The 23,465-nt window shown below is 42.8% G+C and overlaps 1 long non-coding RNA gene across 1 annotated transcript; it reads right to left on the reverse strand.

Annotated features, from left to right (window-relative positions):
* Positions 1–1,209: 1,209 nt before the first annotated feature.
* Positions 1,210–21,986, reverse strand: LOC129528993 (uncharacterized). The gene is made up of 4 exons (XR_008674359.2): positions 20,787–21,986; positions 15,833–15,928; positions 14,304–14,475; positions 1,210–1,347 (listed from the first exon to the last, which is right to left on the reverse strand). It is a non-coding gene; the product is annotated as an uncharacterized lncRNA (long non-coding RNA).
* Positions 21,987–23,465: the final 1,479 nt, after the last annotated feature.

Consider the following 23,465-nt stretch of genomic DNA (forward strand, 5'->3'; position numbering starts at 1 on the left):
TGGAAGGAGTGAGAGGTCTCTCTTGGGCTTCTTTTTATAAAAGAACTAATCCTGCTGGGTGCAGTGGCTCACGCCTGTAATCCCAGCACTTTGGGAGGCTGAGGCGGGCAGATCACCTGAGGTCGGGAGTTCAAGACCAGCCTGACCAACATGGAGAAACTCAGTCTACTAAAAATACAAAATTAGCTGAGGTGGTGGCGTATGCCCGTAATCCCAGCTACTAGGGAGGCTGAGGCAGGAGAATCGCTTGAACCCACGAGGCGGAGGTTATGGAGAGCCGAGATTGCACCATTGCACTCCAGCTTGGGCAACAAGGGCGAAACTCCGTCTCAAAAAAAAAAAAAAAAAAGAGCTCATCCTATTCATCAGGACTCTACCCTCATGACCTAATTACCTCCCAAAGTCTCTATCTCTTAATACCATCACCTTGTGGGTTAGAAATTTCAACATATGAATTTGGGGAGTGGGACATAAACATTCCAACTATAACTGCATATGATCCAAACAGAGTGTTCTAGTTGCCTCAGGCTGCCATAACAAAATACCGTCAACTGTGTGGCTTAAACAACAGAAATTTATTTTTTCACAGTTTTGGAGGGTGGAGTCTGAGATCAGAGTGACACTATGGTTGGGTTCTGCTGAGGGTTTTCTTCCTGGCTTACAGACAGCTGTCTTCTTGCTGTATCCTCACATGTAAGAGATAAAGAATGAGGAAGAGCTAGAGAAAAACGAGAGGGAGAGTGCACTCTCTTTGCTGTCTCTTTTCTCTAATCCCATCATGAGGGCCCTACCCTCATGATTTCTTTTTCTTTTTTTTTTTTTGAGATGGAGTTTCACTCTTGTTGCCCAGGCTGGAGTGCAATGGTGCAATCTTGGCTCACTGCAACCTCTGCCTCCCAGGTTCAAGCGATTCTCCCACCTCAGCCTCTGAGTAGCTGGGACAAGAGGCATGTGCCACCATGCCCGGCTAATTTTGTATTCCCAGTAGAGACGGGGTTTCTCCATGTTGGTCAGGCTGGTCTTGAGCTCCTGACCTCGGGTGATCCTCCCATCTCCGCCTCCCAAAGTGCTGGGATCACAGGAGTGAGCCACTACGCCCATTCATGATTTCTAAACCTCATTACCTCCCTGTTGTGCCAAACCCTTACTGACTCCAATGGGGATGGCATCAGGTTCAAGAGGCCAAAGAAGAGACCTAGAGCCAGCAAATGAGACATGAGGTTTTATTTGGGGCTTACATACAGGAGAGAGATTCCAGTGGTGGTGGGCTGGATAGGAGAACCGCGGTACATACAGTCCAGTGGTGGCAGGCTGGATGGGATAACCACATGGCTCAGTGGTGGTGGCCTGGGCAGAAGAACCACAACTGCTTGTAAAAGACATGCAGTTTATATAGCATTTTCACTTAGAACCCTCCCCCAAAAGTCTCCACCTAGCAACTTCACCTGACCTAAAACAAAAGGTCTCGATCCCCTGTATGGCCCGCATTCCACAGGATGGGCCATAGGTTCCTCATAGACTCAGATGTTCCTCATACACAAGGAAGGAATCTCCAAGTTGGCTACTCCCAGATTTCCTAGCTTGGAACCCACATTAAGGTGCATCTGCCATACAGAGTCATTCTCAGGGTATACTTAATTTATTGCTATTAGGTGCATTTACCATGCACTCCCAAAGGCCCTATCTCCAAATACCAGTACATTGGAGGTTAGGGCTTTAGCATATGAATTTAGGGGCAACATAGTTCAGTTCATAGCAAAAAGTTAATCCCAAATTCTTCTGGGTGTAGTTACTAATTAAAAGAGAACCCTGATTATAATAGAGCCAGCAGTGTCAGACTCTAGATGACCCTTAAGCTTTCCACTTTATGGGCCAATAAATTCTTTTTGCTCGTCTACATTGAATTTTCTGCCACTTGCAACTAAAAGATTCTTGAGTAATATGATCCCCAAACTCGCAGATCACTTGATCTCCAAAGGCTGTACTTGCTGGGTAATCAGTTGCTTTGGGTGTGTGTGGAATGACTGTAGGAGGTTCTTACACTTAAGCCTTCATCAGAATCACTTGGAGAACTTGGTAGAGCCCAGATTGCTATGCTTCAACCCCAGTTCCTTATTCTGTAGGTCTAAGGTGCAACTTGAGAATTTCCATTTCTAACAAGTTCTGAAATGATGCTGCTGCTGTTAGTCTGGGAATCCCACTTTGAAAAATGGTGAAATGGAAGCCCTTGCCTCCTGAAATGAGGACACCTGGAATCTTTGTGGCCCAAGATTGAGACAAGGGGTAGGATGAAACTTTTCTTTAGTGGGAAAGAACCATTTTGGTATGTCCTGGGAGTCCTCAGGAAGTTCAGTCCTTACTCTTAGCTCCCAAAGGGGAGGTATTACAGTTCCAGAAGAGATTTTCTTAGAGATCCTTTAAAAATGTCTCTGTGCCTCCCTACAGGGCTTTTCTATTGCACTCAGAAAAAATTCAGGTGCCTTACAAGGCATTTCATGATCTGGCTTTGCTGGGGAAAGTGGAAGGGATCAGAATCCTTCATTCCCTTGACTCTTCTCTCATGTTCTATGTCAGTAGCTACAGGGCTTATACATGCTGGAATTTCCTGGGCCACTCTGACAGCAAGGAGCATTTTTCAGGCTATGAGATGTAGCAAAATTAATCTTCATAATAACAAAAAACACACCAGCTCTTCTCCTCAGCTCTCTAAATGTCTAGGAAATTCTTATTCTGTGTTGGTCTAAGCTAAACTATATCTCTCAGATGCTTTGGAGCCCAGAAATAGTTCTTAGACTCCCAAGTATGTACTCAGATATTTGGATTGGGAATTGTGATCAGTAGATCATAGTGGCTACAAATAATGACCCATGGCTTTAGGAGGATTCACCAAGCAGTGTGTACCAAGGGCCAAGACGGGTCTTAATGGCTCCAGGAGATCAGGAAAGTGGCTCTTCACCTTGTAGCAAGGCAACAGGAAGCTAACTCAACCATAAGAAATGCAGTGATATGTGTTTTGCCTAGAGTGGCTTATGTAATCCTGATCCCAACATCACTATTATTACCCCTCTTTTACAGAAGGGAAAGCTGAGGCTTAGTGACATAGAATAACTTGCCTATGGCTACATGTGGTAGCTTGAAAAATGGCCTCTCAAAGGTACCAGGTTCTAATCTCTTACCTTGCATGGAAACAGGGCCTCTGCAGATGTGTTAAGTCAAGGATCTTGAGATGGGAAGGCTGTCATGGATTAGCAGGGTGGGCCTTAAATGCAGTTGCATATATATAAGAGGAAAGTAGAGGAAGATTTGACCCCACACACACAGAAAAGAAGGTACTATGACTACAGAGATGAGAGATTTGAAGCTGCCGGCCTTGAAGATTGAAGTGCTGTGACCATAAGCCAAGGAATGATAGCAGCCACTAGAAGCTGGAAGAGCCAAGAACAGACTGTCCCCTAGGACCCCCAGAGGGAGCATAGCCCTGGCAACGCCTTGGTTTTGCCCCAGTGATACTGATTTCAGACTTCTGGCCTTCAGAATTGTGAAAGAGTAAATTGGGGAAGAATCCATTTCTTTTAAGCCACCGTATCTGTAGTAATTTTGTACAACAGCCTCTGGAAACTAAAACACATACGCCCAGAAATGTGCCCAAGTCTGTCTGGCCCCAGTAGCTCTGCTGTTTGCTCTGTACTGTGGAGCCATGCAGGAGAAAACAAATGCTACCCCCCATGTTCTGCACTAATAGAGATGGAGTGGGCATGGGAACCCACTTAGGACCATTATTTGGCTTGTGAACCTTGTGTACTTTTTTTTTAATTATGAAGATTTATTTTGCTACATGTGGAGCCTGAAAAATGCCCCTTGGTTCAGGCTTCTGAGTAACCAAGTGTTGACCTAGTGGGCCCATAGTGGCTGGATACTGAGGAAGGGTGATGGGCAGGGACAACTTAGGATGAGGGGTGTGCTACAGATGACCCCCAGATGGGACAATCATGTTGATGTGAAAGTGATATTGTCAGATAGGCTAACAGATTCTAAGTAGTATCAGAAGCTGCCAGGTTAGCTTGCCACTCTGCCATTGATTTAGCTGGTGGCAACACATCAAGCCCATATGGATTAAGATGACTTATTACTTACACAGACAACAATGGTGTTGCTCCCCATGGCCCTTGATCACAGGATGACACTGGAACAGAAGGGGCCAAGTGACATGCAACAGAGGTGATGGGTCCCTGATGCTGAGGAGCCAATTATATGCTGCAGCGAAGCAGCTTTACAGCCTGCAGCTGTACCCTGAGGGGAGGAGGGGAAGTGGACAGGCCCGCTTCATCAGAACCAGCAAGGCAGATGAGAAATGGCCATGACAGTCTTCCTGTAGATAGAGAGGTGGGTGAGAGACGGCCTTGTGGCAGCTCCTTGCAAGCCCACCTGACTTCTCATGATCTGGGTGACCACGGGGTATCCCTCCAAGACTTAGGTCAGCAGTGGTTAAGCCTTGCCCTGTAGCCTAGGTAAAAATGTGCAAGGTTGTCAGGGCACCAGCATGGAGGAGTTCCCCTACAAATATGAGCCCTTCAGAGTGAAAAGGCAAGAACTTAGATTTAGCCACTTCTTTGAGTCTTCATTTTTGTATGAAGACTCGTGTGTGTGTGTGTGTGTGTGTGTGTGTGTGTGTGTGTGTATAACAGGGTCTTGCTCTGTTGCCACGTTGGAGTGCAGTGGTGCAATCACAGCTTACTGCAGCCTCAACCTCCCAGGCTCAGGTAATCCTCCCACCTCAGCCTCCCAAGTAGCTGGGACTACAGGCACGTGCCATCACACTGGTTAATTTTTTGTAGACACAGGGTTTTGCCATGTTGCCCATACTGATCTCAAATTCCTGGGCTCAAGTGATTCTCCTGTCTCAGCCTCCCAAAGTGCAGGGATTACAGGCATGAGCCACTATGCCTGGCATCCTTATGCAGACTCTTGTGTCATGTAAAACTCACATTAAATCTGTAGGCTTTTCTTCTATTAATCCATCTTACATCAATTTAATTCTCAGGCCCAGCCAAAGACCTTAAGAAGGGAGAGGTAATGTTTTGCTTTCCCTACATCACCCTAGAAAGTTTCCTATTGTCCCTTTCCAGTCAACCACCTTCCAAGAAGCAATCACTGTTCTGATTTCTATCCCTGTGGATTTGTTCTACAACATCACTGTCCAATGGGACTTTCTGCAATGATGAAAATGTTCCATGTCTTCACTGTCCAGTACAATAGCCAATGGTTACATGCAGCTATTAAGCACTTGAAATGTGGCTAGTGCAACTAAAGAAATGAAATTTTTATTCTACCTAATTTTAATTAATTTAAATTTAGATAGCCACACGAGGCTAGTAGCTACCATATTGGACAGCTCCAGCTCTTTCTTTGTGATTCTGATAGTTTACATTGTTGTGAGCCTCACCAGTTAGTTTCCTACTGCTGGATGAGGTTTGAAAAATTTTAAAATTTATTTTTAATTGAGGTAAAATATATATAACAGAGAATGGACCGTTTTAACCTTATTTTTTTGTAATTGAGATGGTGTCTCACTCTGTTGCCCAGGTGGAGTGCAGTGGTACAATCACGGTTCACTGCATCCTTGGCCTCCTGGGCGCAAGTATCCTCCCACCTCAGCCTCCCAAGTAGCTGGGACTACAGGCGCACACCACCATGCCTGGTGAATTTTTAAATTTTTTTTTAGAGATATCGTCTCACTATGTTGCCTGGGCTGGTCTCAAATTTTCAGGCTCAAGCTATCCTTTTGCCTCAGCCTCCTCAAGTGCTGGGATTACAGCAGTGAGCTACTACACCTGGTCCCATTTTAACCATTTTTAAGTGTAGGTTCAGTGGCATAAAGTACATTCAACATTGTTGTGCAACCATCACCACCATCCATCTCCAGAACTTTTCCCCTTCCCCAGTTGAAACTCTGTACCTTTTAAACAATGACTCCCTGTCCCCTTCCCTCAGCTCCTGGCAACCATCATTCCAGTCACTTTCTGTTGCTGAGTACGTTTTTTACTGCTGAGTAGTTTGTTTAAAGCTCAGTACTAACCCCTGCCTCCTTGATATTGCTCTGCTTTGTATATGAGTTGAATCCTTGAAGGTTAAATATGCACATGACACAGTTCATCTACATGCCTTGGTTTCAGCATGTTCTCTTTGACTAGAAGAGTCTTTAACAGCACAGCCATGCCTTCTGTTTCTCTGAATCCCACATTCTGAATGTCCTGCCATGCTGTTGGTGTAGACAAGATGTCTGTTCATTGTGAGTTCTTGGTACCTGATGGTGAAGTTGGGTAGGGCACAAACTTTGCTGAATTCCCATGAGGTATCTGAGTCCAGGGCTTTAGAGCAGGTCATACCACAGCAAATTTCCCAAGCAAATTGCTGGTTTTCCACCAAATCCATGAGGCTGAGCATGTGGTCACTTCCCCTGAAACTTCATCTTGATTGCATTCTAGATGACATGCCCAGCTTGCTTACATTCTCCAGCCATGTCAGGTATGGCCATGTGACTAGGTTTTGGCAATGGAACTGGAGCAGAAGTGTCCTGGGACTCAAGCTGAAGACACTGGACCAGTGTCTTCCACTACTTCCTCCTTCTAGCTGGAACTTTGACACAACATCCTAAGTTGGGGATCACAACAATGTGCTAGAGGATTGCAGGGCCACCCTCCTCCCAACCTGGGACTCTGGATGACTTCATGGAACAAGCCTGCCTACTTCCCTGGACTGTTATGTGAGAGGAAGATAATGCTCTGTCTTGTATAAGCCATTTCATTTCGGGGCTAGCCTTTGCCCTAACTATTACAATCACAGAGAAGGCTGAAATAGAACCTGGACCTCCTGACTCCCAGGCCATCCCTACACCATAGTACAAGGGGTATTAGATTGGAGGAGAAAGAGAAGTGAGTGTGGCAAAGCTATCTTCAGTGGCAGCAGGAGAAATGCCTCTGCTCTTGCCTGAAGGTACTTTCTGTCTGGGCCTCAGCCTTAACATCTCACTCCTAGTTGTTTGCAGTGGCTTCCTACTTGGTTTTCCTATTTCCAGCCTTTCTTATGCTGGCTAACCCTCCTTACCATAATCAGAAGAGTCTTTCCAATACCTATGTGGTCTCTGGAACAGACATTTTATCCAGTAGCCATTCCTTTCCATTGTTTCCCTTCTTGGAAGAGCCTATCTTCCAAGACAGATGGTGAAATATTAGTAATTTGTTCTCCAGTGTCCCTTGCAGCAAGGATTGGCCATGTAGCCAATGGGACACATTGACATTGTTGTATATGGTAATTTTTATGTTTAATTTTTTAGGTATTTCCAAAGTGGCTGTACCATTTTACATTCCCACTAGTGATGAATGAGGGTTCCAATTTCTCCACATCCTCCCCAACACTTGTTATTGTTTCTCTTTTATTATAGCCATCCTATTAGGTGTCTAGCCAATGAGAACTGTGGGAACGTCTGTCAGAGGACTTTGGGGAAAGATTTTCCTCCTTAACAAAGAGATATATGGAACAAAGACATCACAAGAAAAGAAAACTACAGACAAATATCCCTTATGAATAAAGATGCAAAGATTCTCAACAAAATAGCAAACTGAATCCAGCAACATAAAAAAAGACTATACACCATGACCAGAAATGCAAGGATGATTTAATATCCAAAAATCAATCCATAAAATACATAATATCAATAGAATAAGGAAAAACCAAACGATCATCTCAACAGACACAGAAAAAGCATTTGACACCCTTTCATAATAAAAATGTTCAACAAACTAGGAATAAAAAAGAATTTCCTCAGCCTGATAAAGAACATCTATTAAAAAACCAACAGCTAATATAATATTTAATGATTAATGATTGAGGCCAGGTATGGTGGCTCTCGCCTGTAATCCCAGCACTTTGGGAGGCTGAGGCAGGTGGACTGCTTGATCTCAGGAGTTTGAGACTAGCCTGGGAAACATGGTGAAACCACATCTCTAAAAAACATATAAAAATTAGCCAGGTGTGGTGGTGTGTACCTGCAGTCCCAGCTACTTGGGAGGCTGAGGTGGGAGGGTCATTTAAGTCCAGGAGGCAGAGACTGCAGTGAGCCAATATTGCACCATTGCACTCCAGCCTGGGTGACAGAGTGAGAACCTGTGTCAAAAATAAATAAATAAATAAATAAAAAAGATTGAATGCTTTGTTCCTAAGATCAGGAACTAGACAAGAATGCCCATTATTACTATTTCTATTCAGCATTGTACTGGAGGCTCTGGCCAATGCAATAAGGTAATAAAAGAAGCTAAAAGGCATCCAGATTTAAAAGGGAGAGGTAAAACCATTTCTATATGCATATGACATGATCTTGCATATAGACGATACTAAGGAATACACAAAAAACTATTAGAGCTAATAAGCTCAGCAAAGTTGTAAGATACAATATAAATATACAAAAATATTTGTATACCTATATACCAGCAATGAATAATCTGAACATGAAATTAAAAACCAAATCTCTTTATAATACTATTGAAAATAATAAAATAATTAGATATAAATTTAACAAAAGAAATGCAAGACTTGTACACTGAAAACTACAAAACATTGCTGGAAAACATGAAAATGTATAAATAAATGTAGAGATATACTATGTTCATGGATTAGAAGACCTAATATTTTTTAAATGACAACACTCTTCAAACTAATCTAAACATTCAATAAAATCTTTATCAAAATCCGAATGGCATTTTTAGCAGAAATGGAAAAACAAATTCTAAAATGGCAGTAGCTTCTTGTTCAGGGCTCCTTGTTAGTGAGATAATCTTCCTGTCTTCACTGATCCTCCTGACCTTCACCTGATGCTGTCCTATGGGGGAAAATGGAACACTGGAAAGCCAACACATTTTTTTTCTTTGTCTCTGGACTTCACTATTCTAGTAAGTGAACAAAGTCTTGACTATTAATTTCATTTGGCTTATTGTCCTAACTGACCATCTCAACACCTGTCATCTTGACAATCTTAAATTATTAAATATAATAATCAAAAGACAGATTGGCAGGGTATATATGTTGTTTATGATAAGCTCATTTCAAATTCAACAATTTAGGTGGCTGAAAGTAAGCGGTATAATAAGATATATTATGCAAACTTTAGTTTAAAAAATAGAAGTGGCTAAATGAATATCAGATACAATGGACTTCAGAACCATGAAATTTACTAGAGTCAAAGAGGGATATTACATAAGAATAAAAGGATCAATCCACTAGGAAGACAAAACAATATTAAATGTGCATGCACCAAGCAACAGAGACTTAAATATGTAAAGCCAAAGCTAATAAAACTGAAAGGAGAAATAGACAAGTCCACAATTACAGTCAGGGGCATAAACAACCCAATCTCAACAATCAATTGAACTACTAGGTAGAAAATCAGTGAGGATTTAGAGGATCTGAACAACATCATTAAACAACGGTATCTAATAGGCATGTATAAAATACTCCAACCAACAACACAGAATATAATTAGTTTCAAGAACCCAAGAAGTATATACCAACATAGACATATCCTGGACCATGAAAGAAACCTCAGCAAATTTAAAAGAATTATAATTATAGAGTATGTTCTCTGACAAAAATGGAATAAGCCTACAAATCAATAGCATAAAGGCAGAAAATCTCTAAACATGTGGAAAGTAAACAACATACTTCTAAACAATCTATGGCTCAAAGAAGAAGTTTAAAGGTAAGTTTAAAAACTACATAAAACCAAATAAAAGTAAAAATACAAGATATCAAAATATGTGGGATGCAGCAAAAGTAATGCTGAGAGGAAAATTTATAGCACTAAATGCTTAACTAGAAAAGATGAAAGGTCTCAAATTAGCAATTTAAGTTAGTACCTCTAGAAACTAGAAAAGCAAGAGCAACATAAATTCAAAGCTAGCATAAGGAAAGAAACAGTAAAAATCAGGGCGGATATAAATAAAATCAAAAACAGAAAAACAATAGAAAAACTGCAAAAAAGCTGATTTACTAAAAAATAAATAAAATTGATAAGCCTCTAGCAAGATGGAAAATAAAAAGAAGATACAAATCACTAGTACCACAAAGAAACAGGGAAGGCCAATATAGATCTTGTAGCCTTTAAAAAGATAATAAGGAAATACTGTAAATAAATTGATGCTCATAAATTTGATAACTTAGAAGAAATGAAACAATTCCTAAAAAATAAAAAAAAACTTCCAAAACCCAACCAGGATGAAACAGATAGTTTGGTCAGTCCTAAAATCATTAAAATGGCCAGGCACGGTGGTTCACGCCTGTAATCCCAGCACTTTGGGAGGCTGAGGCTGGTGGATCACCTGAGGTCAGGAGTTTGAGACCAGCCTGGCCAACCTGGTGAAACCCTGTCTCTACTAAAAATTCAAAAATTAGCTGGGCATGGTGGCAGACGCCTGTAATCCCACTACTCAGGAGGCTGAGGTAGGAGCATCACTTGAACCTGGGAGGTGGAGGTTGGGAGCCAAGATCGTGCCATTACACTCTAGCCTGGGTGACAAAGTGAGACTCTGTCTCAAAAAAAAAAAATTCATTAAAATAACTGAATTCATAATTGAAATGCTCCAAGCTGGATAATTCTACCAAACATTTGAAAAACACAACACCAATTTTACACAATCTCCTCCAAAAAATAGAAGCAGAGGAAACACTTCTCAATTCATTTCATGAGGCCAATATTATGAGACAAAATAAAAAGAAAGAAAATTACAGACCAATATCTCTTATTAATTCTGATGCAAAAATCCTTGACAAAATATAAGCAAGCCAAATCCAACAATGTATAAAAATAATTATTCACCATTATCAAGTTAGATTTATTACAGCTATGGTAGTTCAACATTCAAAAATCAATCAATCCACCATATCAACAAGCCAAAGAAAGAAAAGCATATAATCATATGAATTGATGCAAAAAGAAAGCATTTGACAAAATCCAAAACTCATTAAGTCTCCCAGCAAGTCATAAATAGTGCAAAATTATTTCAACTTGATAAAGAACATGTAAAAACAATTATACAAAACCAAAAATCCACAGCTAATATACTTAATGGTGAAAGACTGCTTTCCTCTTATGATGCTCTCCTAATGGCGCTTTCCTCCTAAGACGGAAACAAGGATGTTCTGTCTCACCGCTGTTATTCTACACAATACTGGAAGGTCTAGCCACTGCAACAAGGCAAGAAAAAGAAATAAAATGCCTCACATCACAAAGGAAGAAAGAAAACTGTACTATTTATAGATAACCTGTTTGACTATGTAGAAAATCTAGAGGAATTTAAAATACAACAAACAAACTCCAACTAAAAAGTGAGTTTACAAGATCATAAGACACTAGATAAACACACAAACATCAGTCACATTTCTATACACTAGCAGTGAATCTATGGAAAAAAACTTTAAACCACAATACCACTTATAATCTCTCCAAAGAAAATGAAATATTTAGCAAAACATGCATAGCATATGTATGCTGAAAATTATAAAATACCAGATAAAAGAAATAAAAGATACAAATAAATAAATGAAAATACATACTGTGTTTACAGATTGGAAGTCTCATCATAGGAAAGATATCAGTTTTCCCCAAATTTATCTGCAGGTTCAATGTTCATATCAAAATCCCAGCAAGATTTTTTGTAGATATAGATAAGTTTATTTTCCAATTTATAAGGACAGGTATAGTCTCTAGAATAGCTAAAATAACCTCAACAAAGAGGAATAAAGTGGAAGGAATCAATCTACTCAATATTAAGGTTTACTTTATAGCTACAATAATCAATACAGCTTGGTAGTTTCTTATAAAACTAAACATGCAACTACGATATGATCTAGCAACTGCACTCTTGAGCATTTCAGAGAATTGAAAACATGTTCACTCGAAAATCTGTACACCTATGTTCACGGTAGCTTTATTCATAGGAACTAATAACTAGAAACAACCCAGAAGTCTTTCAGTGGGTGAATAGTTCAGCAAGCTGCAGTATATATATGTCATTAAATACTCCTTAGCAATAAAAAGCAATGAACTGTTGGTATGTGCAACAACTTGGATGAATCTGCAAGGAATTATGCTGTGTGAACAAAAGCCAATTGCAAAAGGTTACATACTGTAGGATTCCATTAATATTTACTCCACAAATATTTATTTTTGCAATAATAAAAATTTTAAAATGGAGATCAGATTAGTTAGTGATTGTCAGCGCTTAAGGATGGGTAGGGAGTGGCTGAAGGAAGAAAACGGGATGCTTATAAAAGGATAAAGTCTTTGATATCTTTGTGATGATGAAGGTGTCTGTCGTGATTACAGTGGTGAATACACACACCTATGCCTGTGATAAAATTTGCATAGAACTAAATACACACCACACACACACGAGTACAAGTAAAAGTGGGAAAATCTGAATAAGTTGGGTGGATTCTATCAATGAGAATATCCTGGTCATGATATTATACTACAGTTTTGCAAAATGTTATCATTGGGGGAAACTAGGTGAAGGGCATATATGGGATGTGTCTGTATTATTTCTTGGAGTCTGTAATTATTTCAATAAATATTTTAATTAAAAAAGAAGCAAAATACATCTGCCTACTTTCTGATCCAGTAAATCTGCTTCTAGAAATATATTGAATGGAAATATTTGCATGAGACAGGGCAATGGAGGTGGGGGGAAGGGTTAGATTCCAATCAGTGTTGAAGCTGGAGCCACCAGGACTTGCCAAGGAATTGAGAGTATCCCCGTGTCTCTGACCGAGTCTCCTCATGGTTTCCCGGCTTCACTCTGCAACATCTAATCCATTTGCCATTGTGTAGCTGAGATGATCTTCTACAAACTCACCCTGACCATGCACCTCCCTGTAGAGCCTTCTATGGTCCCCCACTGCCCTCAAAAGCCAGCGTTCTTTTCCCTGGCATAGGAGATACTTTGATCTGGCCTCTCTGACTCATGCTTGGTCCTGTCCTGCAGCTCCCCTGACTCATTGCATTCCCTCTTGACACGAAGCCTGTGCAGATGCTGTTCCCTCAGCCTGGAAGACCTCAGTCTGGGTGACTCATGCTCACTCTTTAAGTCCCTGGTCAGACAGCACTTCTTCCGGGAAGCCAGCCTGACCTTCTCAGCAGGGTTCTAAGACCCATATTTCCTGCCTAATCACAGCCTTTTGCAAAAGTGGGTGGTAGTTGTCTCCTCACTGGCTAGGCACACAGTAGGGGCTCAGAGTGTGATTCCTCCAAGTAGAGGGGCTCCCTGTTGCCTCAGGACTAAGTCCAGATTCTGCACCATGTTCAGGAGATCCTGTAGCGTCTGGCCTCTCCTGACCTCCCAGCCCTGGATCTAGCCCCCATCTCTCCACAACTTTCTTTATTCAGCCTGTTGGCTTTTAATAGTTCTTCTAACTCTCCTCATGGTCTTCTCTCAAGGCCTTTGTTGATGCTGCCTTCTCTGCCCAGACATGCCTCCTTCTTCCCATTTTCACCTGGGTACCTCCAACTCATCCTTCCCACTTCAGTTAAAACATCACCTCCTCCAGGAGGTTTCCCTGACTGCTGGGGCCAGGTGAAGGCCTCTGTTATGACCTTTCCCATGGTACTCTGTGCCTCCTCCCTTCCAATGCACATCATACTTTCATTTATTATTTTTTGCCTGTACTTACACCAGAATGTGAACCCCATGAGGGCAGAGCAATTTATGTCTTGCTCACTGCTGAATAGTGCCTGGCACCTAGTAGGAGCTCAGGACATGTTTGTTGAATAAATGATTAATATCCCTCCTGAGAGACAAATGCAGGCATGTGGCTTGCCCAGTTGACCAGGGGCCTTTGTGAAGGGGACAGCAATTCTGGGCCCCAACTGCATGATAGGTACTCTCGAGACCCCCCTTATTCCTCACCATAGCCCCTTGTGATAAGTTTATCATCCTTATTCTACAGATGGGTAAACTGAGCTCCAAGAGGCGAAATAACATCTGTAGAATCACTGCTGGTAAGTGGAGAGTCAGGATTTGAACCCAACTCTCTGGCCTTTGAAATTGGTTTCTTACTACAAAAAAGCACTGCCTCTTGGTGGTAAGAAACCAATTGGTTTTTCCAGATAACCCTGGGAGCTAAGAAAACCAATGCTTCTTGCATGCCTGTTCTGTGCCAGACACTGACATGCTCATCTTGCTCAGGCTCACCACAGCGCTGTGCGGTGGGAATTAGAGGAGGAGCCTGAAGCCCTGAGAAGCAAAGCCACTTACTGAGATCACATAGCTGAGAAGAGCTGAGCCAGGATTTACCCCAGGGTGTTCTGACTCCAAGGCTGGTGGGCTCAGGCAGGGTGGCTACACATTGGTGCCACCTCCCACTTCCTGGACATACCAGCATGATGACAAGAGGCACTGGAAGCTCCCACCTAGGCCTGCAGGGTTACTACAGAAAAAGACAAAGATCCTTTGAGTTGTCTCGGTGAGAAAAAGCAGGGAATGACAGGCACAGTGTGGTGTGCTAGTGATCGCCTGTGCACAGATGGGGCTTTGCCAGTCCCTTTGCAGGGTGGAGATAACTGAACCTGGAGAGAGTATGGATTTGAAGCCCTGTCCCCAGCTTGCACAGGGCTGCAAATCACAGTGTTACACGTGTTTCCTGCCTTCCTGGTGTGAAAGTGGCTGAAGAGATTGTGAGGCCAGCCTCAGTTTCCCCATCCCAGAAGGGGAAGATGCCCTTAGAAGTTGCCCCTGCCCTTCTGGAGACCCTCTTGAGACTGCAAGATTGGCCTCAAGGAAGAGGTCATCAGGTGTTTGCCAATTGGTCCCTGGGGCCCAGAGAGGGGCAGAAACTAGCCCAAAGTCACACAGGGATGCTTGGCTGACCCAGAATTGGGGCAGGCTTTGGAATCCCCACCCAGTGCTCTTTTTGCTGCCTCAGGCTGCACTTATGCTACCCCCTTCCACTTGGAAAGCCAAGGAGATGAAGAAGAAGCCACTGAGTCTAGGGGTGATGGTGGAGGATGTGCTGGAGGCTGGGAAAGAGAGTAGTGAGGATGCTGCCAGGGAGCTGAGGAGCCAGGGAGGGGAGGGCTGTCTTAGTTATGTCAGGTTGGGGTCTGCCACGCACCTGTCATTTCAGTCTCATGCTCTTATCCTGAAGGAATAGCACCCAGATTTTCCTTTAGGGAGTCCCCTCCCAACTGCCCCTAAGTCCACTCCCCATCCCCAGCTTCAAGGCTCAGCCCATCAGTAAACTTCATCTCCCTGGCTACTGTGATTGGTTTAGGCAGCGTCATATGACTCCATTTGAGCGATGAGAGGCAGCTCTGGGATTGTTGCTGGAACCTCTGTGAAAGCGGAGGAAGCTGGAAAGGATGTAATACAGTAGCTGCTGATGATCATCTTGCCACCATAGGGGTAAGTCATCTGGCAAAGAGGTCAAGATAATGCTAGCAGGGTTGAGAGCCTGAGGCAAGGACAGATTCCTGAGGACATTGTCTGGACGTCTGACAATGGGTCATCCTGGCTGCCCTCTTTCCTAGCCTGTAGCACATCCTCCACCATCAGCCCTACATCCTGTTACTCAGGCACCCAACCATGCCTGAACAGCTATGGAATTTCCAGTTTTGTGAACCAATATACTCTCCCTTTGGTTAAGGCAGTTTGAGTTGTGTCTCCATCATTTGCAATTAAAAGATTCCTGCTACAAAGCCCTCATGGATCTGCATTTTTTCTCCCAGGTCTCTTGTACCACTAGAGAGTTGTGGACTTTTGGTAAAGGAGTTAATAACACTACTCACAATTCATTTCTTCATTCAATAAATATTATTCTTTACTTCATATGTTCCATGCTCTGGTTGTTTTGTGGGGAGCAAAAGAGAAGTTCCCATTTCTGTCTATGTTAAAAACAAAACAAAACAAGACAAAAAAATTAACAAGTGAATACATACTGATTATAAAATAATGTGATGTGAAGAAAAAAACTGCTAAGAAAGAATAATGAGGTAGGAGGGGGCTACTTGAGATCAGGTGGTCACACTGAGAGTTGAGAGTGGAAAGGAGCAGCTGGGAAGGTGTCTGGGAGAAGGCTGTTCTAGGAGGCAGAAACAACATGAACCAGAAGCTTGAGGAAAGACTGTTCACTAGAGGAACAGAAGGAAAACCAGGGAGGCTGGACAAGAATAGGGATGGGAAGCTGACTAGAGTGTAGAGAGAAAACTAGGAAGACCTGATAGGGCCTTGTGGGTTTGAATGTAATTCAACCAAAGAAGCCACTGTTCTTGCCTCCTCTCTCATAGAAAGAGAACTCCTGATTTACTTATTTTTGTTATTTTTTTAAACGGTTAACTTTTATTTTAGATACAGGGGCTACATGTACAGATTTGTTACATGGGTATATGGCATGATGCTGAGGTTTGGGGTATGGTTCCCATCATCTGGGTAGTAAGCATATAGTTTTTTCACCCACGCCCCTTCCTTATTTCTCTCCACCAGTAGTCCGCTGTGTCTACTGGAGTGTCTGTTGTTGCCATGTTTATGTTCATGTGTGTTGTTCCCATGTTTATGTCTATGTGTGTTGTTCCCAATGTTTAACTCCCACTTATAAGTGGGAACATGTGGTATCTGGTTTTCTGTTCTTGCATTAATTTGCTTAGGATGATGGCCTACAGATGCATGCATGTTGCTGCAAAGGACACGATTTCATCCTATTTTATGGCTGCATAGTATTCCACGGTGTATATGTATCAAGTTTTCTTTATATAATCCACTACTGATGGCACCTAGGTTGATTCCATGTCTTTGTTACTGTGAATAGTGTGGAAATAAAGATATGAGTGCATGTGTCCTTTTGATAGAATGATTTATTTTCCTTCAGGTATATACCCAGTAATGGGATTGCTGGGTTAAACGGTAGCTCTGTTTGTAGTTCTTTGAGAAATCTCCAAACTGCTTTCCACAGTGGCTGAACTAATTTACATTTCCACAAATGTAACAGAAAGGCCCAAAATTAACAGTAGATAAGACTTTATTTCTCTCAGGGAGAAAAAAAAGTCAACTTATAAAGCAACTCTTTATAAGGGTTCTCTTTTCTCTGCAGCCTCACTGGCATCTGTTGTTTCTGACTTTTAATAATAGCAATTCTGACTGGTGTGAGATGGTGTCTCACTGTGGTTTTGGTTTGCATTTCTCTGATGATTGGTGATGATGAATATTTTCTTCAAGTGTTTGTTGGCCACTTGTATTACCTTCTTTTGAGAAGTGTCTGCTCATGTCCTTTGTCCATTTTTTAATGGGGTTGTTGTTTTTCTCTCATTGATTTGTTTGAGATCCTTATGGATTCTGGGTATTAGACCTTTGTTGGATGCAGAGTTTATGAGTATTTTCTCCCATTCTGTAGATTATCTGTTCATTCTGTTGAGAAGTTCCTTTGCTGTGCAGAAGCTCTGTGGTTTAATTAGGTCCCATTTTTCAATTTTTGTTTTTGTTGCAATTGCTTTTGGGGACTTAGCCAAAACTTTTTTGTGAAGGCCAATGTCAAGAAGGGTACTTCCTAGGTTTTCTTCCAGGATTTTAATAGTTTGAAGTCTTACATTTAAACCTTTAATCCATCTTGAGTTAATTATTGTATATGGTGAAAGGTAATGGTCCAGTTTTATTCTTCTGCATATAGGTAGCCAGTTATCCATCCCAGTACCATTTATTGAATAGTGAATCCTTTCCCCATTGCTTGTTTTTGCCTTGTCAAAGATCAGATGGTTTATGGGGTGTGGCTTTATTTCTGGGTTTTCTATTCTGAGAAACCCCTGATTTATATTTAGGCACAGAGGACCTCTGATTATGGATACCATTTCCCAGACTCCCTTGCAGCTAGGTGTGCCATATGAGTAGATACTGGTCACTGGAATGTGAACAAGTGCGAAATGAGTAACATCAGGGTCCTTCCTGTAAAGAGCAGAGAAATACCCACTTTGTCCTCTTTTCTCCCTAGAATAGCTGGCATGCAGGGATGAGCCAGAGCCATCTTAGACTGTGGCAGGAGGGCAACACCTTAGGAATGGCTGAGCAACAAGCCAGACAGAGCCTGAGCTCCCAACAGTTTCATGGAAGAGATGCTTCATAGGTTGACTTTTTTTTCTCCCTGAGAGAAATAAAGTCTTATCTACTGTTAATTTTGGGCCTTTCTGTTAATGCAGCTGAAATTATATAGAGATGTTTAAAGCTATGGGTTAGGATGAGACCACCCAGGACAGTAGTCCTCAAACTGTGTTTTCGGGAGCTCTGAGAACTCTGAGGGTCATTGAGATGCTATCAGGGGTCTGTAAGGTCAAAACTCTTTTCCTAATAATGCTAAGATGTGTGTACCTTTTACACTCTCATTCTCTCACCAGTGTATGGTGCAGCTTTCCAGGAGCTATGTGCATGGGATAGTGCAACATGGTGTATGCAGATGTGTATGCAGAAGTAGTATGAAAATCCAGCTGTCTTTTTTTAAAGCCAGACAATGCAGGGATTCACAAAAATGTAAAACAATGTACTCTCCTCACGAAATGCCTTTTGTTTGGAAATATGGTCAGTTTTGAAAACAGATTATATTTATGTTAACGTGTAATGCATTCACAATTTTAAAATTAATATTTTTAGCTTTTCTCCATTTTACTAACATAAATATTAATAGATACAAACCCACCTAAAAAGCTCTTTCAGATCTTCAAGAATGTTTAAGCATAGAAAGAAGCCCCAAGACCACAAGGGTGAGAACTACCATCCTCCCCACTCTCCGGATGCTCCCACAGCCTGGGCTCCCCAGTGCAAGTAGGGACTCCCCAGAGCACGAGACCACCCCTGCCTCTCTTGGCCCCATGACCCCCCTCTTACCTAACTGTTCTTTCACCCCCAGAGCCAGCACCAAGCAGGAGATGCAGTACAGTGTGCCCAGGACCATGGCAACCATCACATATACCCTCCACTGGGGAACAAGAACTGCGTTAGGCTGATGTACTCCACTCCACCTCCATACGTGTTTGTGCAGTGACACCAGCCTGGAGGGCCTTCTATCCCCATCTCCCTCCTCTGTAAATCCTACCCACTCTTTGAGTCTTGGCCCAAGGGCTGCTGTCTCTCTCTCTCTCAAATGATTTCTGTGTTCTCATTTGTCTCTGCCTTCTCTGGGAATCTTTGGTGCCACAGGGTAATCTCCTGTGTGTCACTCCTGACTTCCTAATTCATCTGCCATCTCCTTCCTTGAAAGCGGAAATAGTGACTTCTTCTGCTTCCCTACATTGCCTAATAACAATAACAACTACCATAATAATACTTGCTAACAATTATTGAACAGTCACCATTATAATATTAGCTCATTTACTCCTTGCAACAGCTCTCTAAGGTGGGCTCTATGATATTAGCCTCATTTTACAGATGAGAGGACTGAGGCTCAGAAAGGTTAAAGAACTGCCCAAGCCACACAGTTCAGAAATGGAGGCCAGCATATAAGCCAGTTCAACTCTGATTGGCGACTGCTAGAAATCAATGGAGTAATATGCACTTAGCACTGTGCCGGGGGGATAGAAAGTGCTCTACTACCCAGTAAGCATTTATTGAGCACCTACTATGTGTCAGGCACTGCTAGGTGCTGTGGGTTCAGCTGTGAGCCAAGCAAAGTCCCTTCTCTCCTCGTGCTTGTAGGCTGTTCCTGCCTAAGCCTTCCCTCTGCTGTTCCCTCAGCTTGAAATGTTCTTTCCCCAGGTTCCCACATGGCTTGCTCCATCACCTCCTTTAGGTCTCTGCTCAAATATCACCTTATCAGTGAGGCTTCCTCTGACCTCACCACGTAAAATTTCAACTTGCTCTGCCCTTCCCTGCAGCACATCCTGTCCGATGCCTGCATGTGCTATGGGCCTCACTCACTCATGGGTAATATCTGTTTCCCCTGCAGGATGTCAGCTCTGTGAGGGTGGAAGATGTGTCTGTCTTTTCCCTGCTATAGCCTCTGGCACAGCATAGCACCTGGTATACAGTAGATGCTCAGAAACCATGTGCCAAATGGATGAATGAGCATGGTTGGTGGTGAAAATTGTTATGAGGAAAAATGAAGCTAGTCAAAGGGGATGGGGTCTGGGGGTCCGCTTCCAGAGAGGGCATAAGATTGGAGACCTGATTAGAGCGTGTGGTGGGGGAGTGGGGTCGGGGGGAATGTGTCATGTAAAGAACTGGGAGAAGTGTCTTCCAGGCAGAGGAAAAGCATGTGCAAAGGCCCTGTGGTGGGAGCATGCAAGGCATGTCTGAGAAACAGAAAAGAGGCCGGTGTAAGGGAGAAGGGTGGGAGGTGAGGGAGAAGGGCCGAGGGCCAGCTTGTCCAGGTCTTTCAGACCATGCTGAGGGATCTGACATTTCCTGAGGGTGATGGGGAGCCATGGAGGAGTCTACAGACATTAGCTGTTATTACTATGTTTCAAGGGCCCACATGGGCCAGGCCCAGGTAGGCCGCCTTACACACACACACTCCCGTTTGATCTGTGTGTCCATGCTGCAGGCTTTCCTGTCCCCTTTTCACAGACAGGGAAGCAGAAGCCAGCAGGCCCCTCCTTACTGTGTTCTCCAGAGAGTTGGTGAGCAGGAAGCTGCTGTTGGCATCAAGGGAGCCATTGTCCCATGAGCCATTGAACTCCACGGAGCCCTAGTTTATGCTGCTGTGGAAGTGGCTCCCCAGCTTCCCCTAGATGTGGGCTCCTACTAGCATGCTGACAGCTTCCATACCTATGCCTGCGGAGGCGACATAGGAGACCAGCAGGACTTACTTCCTGGTCCCAGGATGAAGTAAAGAAACCAGCAGATGGTGCCAAAGGCAACCTCTATTTACCCTTGCTGCTCATTAGCATAAGACACTCCCACCAGTGCCATGACAGTTTACAAATGCCATGGCAATGAGCTGCAAGTTACCACCCCTTTCCATGGCAACAACTCGGCATTTGTTCTTTTCTAGAGCATTCTGAATAACACACCTCTTAATTTGCATGTAATTAAAAACTTTTGGGTCTGGTAAAGATCTTAAATGTTTTTAGCACACACACACACACACAAATGTAAGTAGGTGAGGTGACAGATGTGTTAACTAACACGATGGGGGCACTCATTTCACAATGTATATGTACATCAAATCAGCATGTTGCACACCATACATTTACACAATTTTGTCAATCATACCTCAAGAAAGCTGGGAAAAAAGAATCACATACCACAAATTCACTCTTTTAAAACATGCAAGTAAGTAGTTTTAGTATATTTACAGAACTGTGCAACCATTATCACTACTAATTCTAGCATATTTTAATCATCCCAAAAAGAAACCCTGTACCCATTAGCAGTCACTCCCCAATCCTCTCTCCCTCTAGTGTGTGGCAACAAGTTGTAGCACGTATCACTACTTCATTTCTTTTTATGGCCAAATAATATTCCATTGTGTGGTAACACCACATTTTGCTTATCCGTTTATCAACTGATGCACGTTTGGATTGTTTCTACCTCTTGGCTCTTGGGAACAGTGCTGCTGTGAACAGCCTGTGTACGTTTTTGTCTGAACACTTGTTTTCAATTCCTCGGTCATATACCTAGGAGTAGAATTGCTGGATCCTATGGTAACTCTGTTATCATAACTTTTTGAGGAACTGCCAAACTGTTTTCCAAAAGGGCTGCACCATTTTACACTCCCACTTTCAGTGCAGGAGGGTCCTAATTTCTCTACATTTTCACCAACACTTGTTGTCTATCTTTTTTATCATAGCTATCCTAATGAGCGCAAAGCGGTGTCTCCGTGTGGTTTTCCTTTGCATTTAAAGATTACTAATGAATTAGTCTGGCGTGGTGGTGCGTGCCTGTAGTCCCAGCTACTTGGGAAGCTGAGGCACAAGAATCACTAGAACCTGGGAGGTGGAGGTTGCAGGGAGCTGAGATCTTGCCACTGCACTCCAGCCTGGGCAACAGAGCAACACTCTGTCTAAAAAAAAAGAAAAGAAATTTAGTACTACTAATAAGCACATTTTCATGCTGATTTGTTTGTTTTAAAGATGCCAAAGATCTAGATGGGTTTTTATGTGTGAAATTTTCTGATTTTAAAATGTTGGTCCCAGATCATGGGGTGTTCAGAGCAGCAGGCTCCCACGCTGGAGGGCCACACCACCCCCTGGCCAGGCCTGCTCAGCGTTGGCTTATGTTTGGCCCATGTTTGCCAACCACCTCCTTCAGTTCCCTGTTGTTCCCTCCATGTCAGTCACTTTGAATTTCTCCCATTCCTCACACATAGCAAGGTCTTTTCCACCCCAGGGCCTCTGCACTTGCTGTTCTTTCTGCCAAGCACACTTTCTCCCCAAATCTCTGCTTGGTTGGTTTTTCATCTTGCAGGTCTCAGCTCAAATGTCAACTCCTCAGGGTTGCGATCCCTGGCTACCCTAACATAGCCCCAAAATTTGCCGCTAGTAACTGTCCCATTTCTATTTCATTGTCTTCAGAGAACTATTGGCATCTGAAATTACCTTGCTGTGTATTTATTTACAGCTGTCCTTAGTTATACACAGAGGATTATTTCCAGGACCTCCTGTATATACACAAATTCACATGTACTCAAGTCCTTTAGTGTTTATTGGAGTCCACGGATACTATATTTCTTTCTTTCCTCTTTTTTTTTTTTTTTTTTTTTAAGAGAGAGGGTCTTGCTTTGTTGCCCAGGCTAGAGTACAGTGGCATGATCATAGCTCACTGCAGCCTTGAACTCCTGGATTCAAGTGATCCTCCCACCTCATCCATCCAAGTAGCTGGGATTACAGACATGAGCCACAGTGCCTGACTCAGATACTTTATTTTCTATTTACATTTGGTTGAAATATATTTGCCTATAAGTGGAATCACATAGTTCAAACACATGTTGTTTAAGGGTCAACTGTGTTCATTTACTATCTATCCCACTAAGATATAAACTGTAAGAGCAGAAATCATGTCTCTTATTCCCTGCTATAACTTCCGTACCCTGCACCTAGCAGGTGCTTAATACATGTTTGATGAATGAGTAAATAAGCTACAAATGAGGAAAATGAGGCTTTGAGATGTTAAGTCACTTGCCCAAGGTCCCACAGTTAATTAATGGAAAAGCCACAACAGGAAAGGTTTTCTATGTGCAGATCCTGCAGCCCAGGAAGAAGAGACTTGCCTGAGTCTAACAGCAAGTCAGCAAGAAAACAAAGGCCGCCAAGGTCTTTCCATGGGCTGCTGAATGAGGTTGGCACTGGGTGCCTGTCAAGCTCCAGGGGCCTGTCTGCAGTCGGTCTCAGCTGAGGGAGACCCTCCACCTCCAGGGAGTAAGTCAACAAGACCTGGCTCCTCTAGAAGCCTCCATAGATGAAGGGCCCCCTGGAAATCCCCAGAGAGATTTCTGGAGGCCAGAGG

Source organism: Gorilla gorilla, chromosome 21 (genome assembly GCF_029281585.2).
Source record: "Gorilla gorilla gorilla isolate KB3781 chromosome 21, NHGRI_mGorGor1-v2.1_pri, whole genome shotgun sequence".
NCBI classification, from domain to species: domain Eukaryota; kingdom Metazoa; phylum Chordata; class Mammalia; order Primates; family Hominidae; genus Gorilla; species Gorilla gorilla.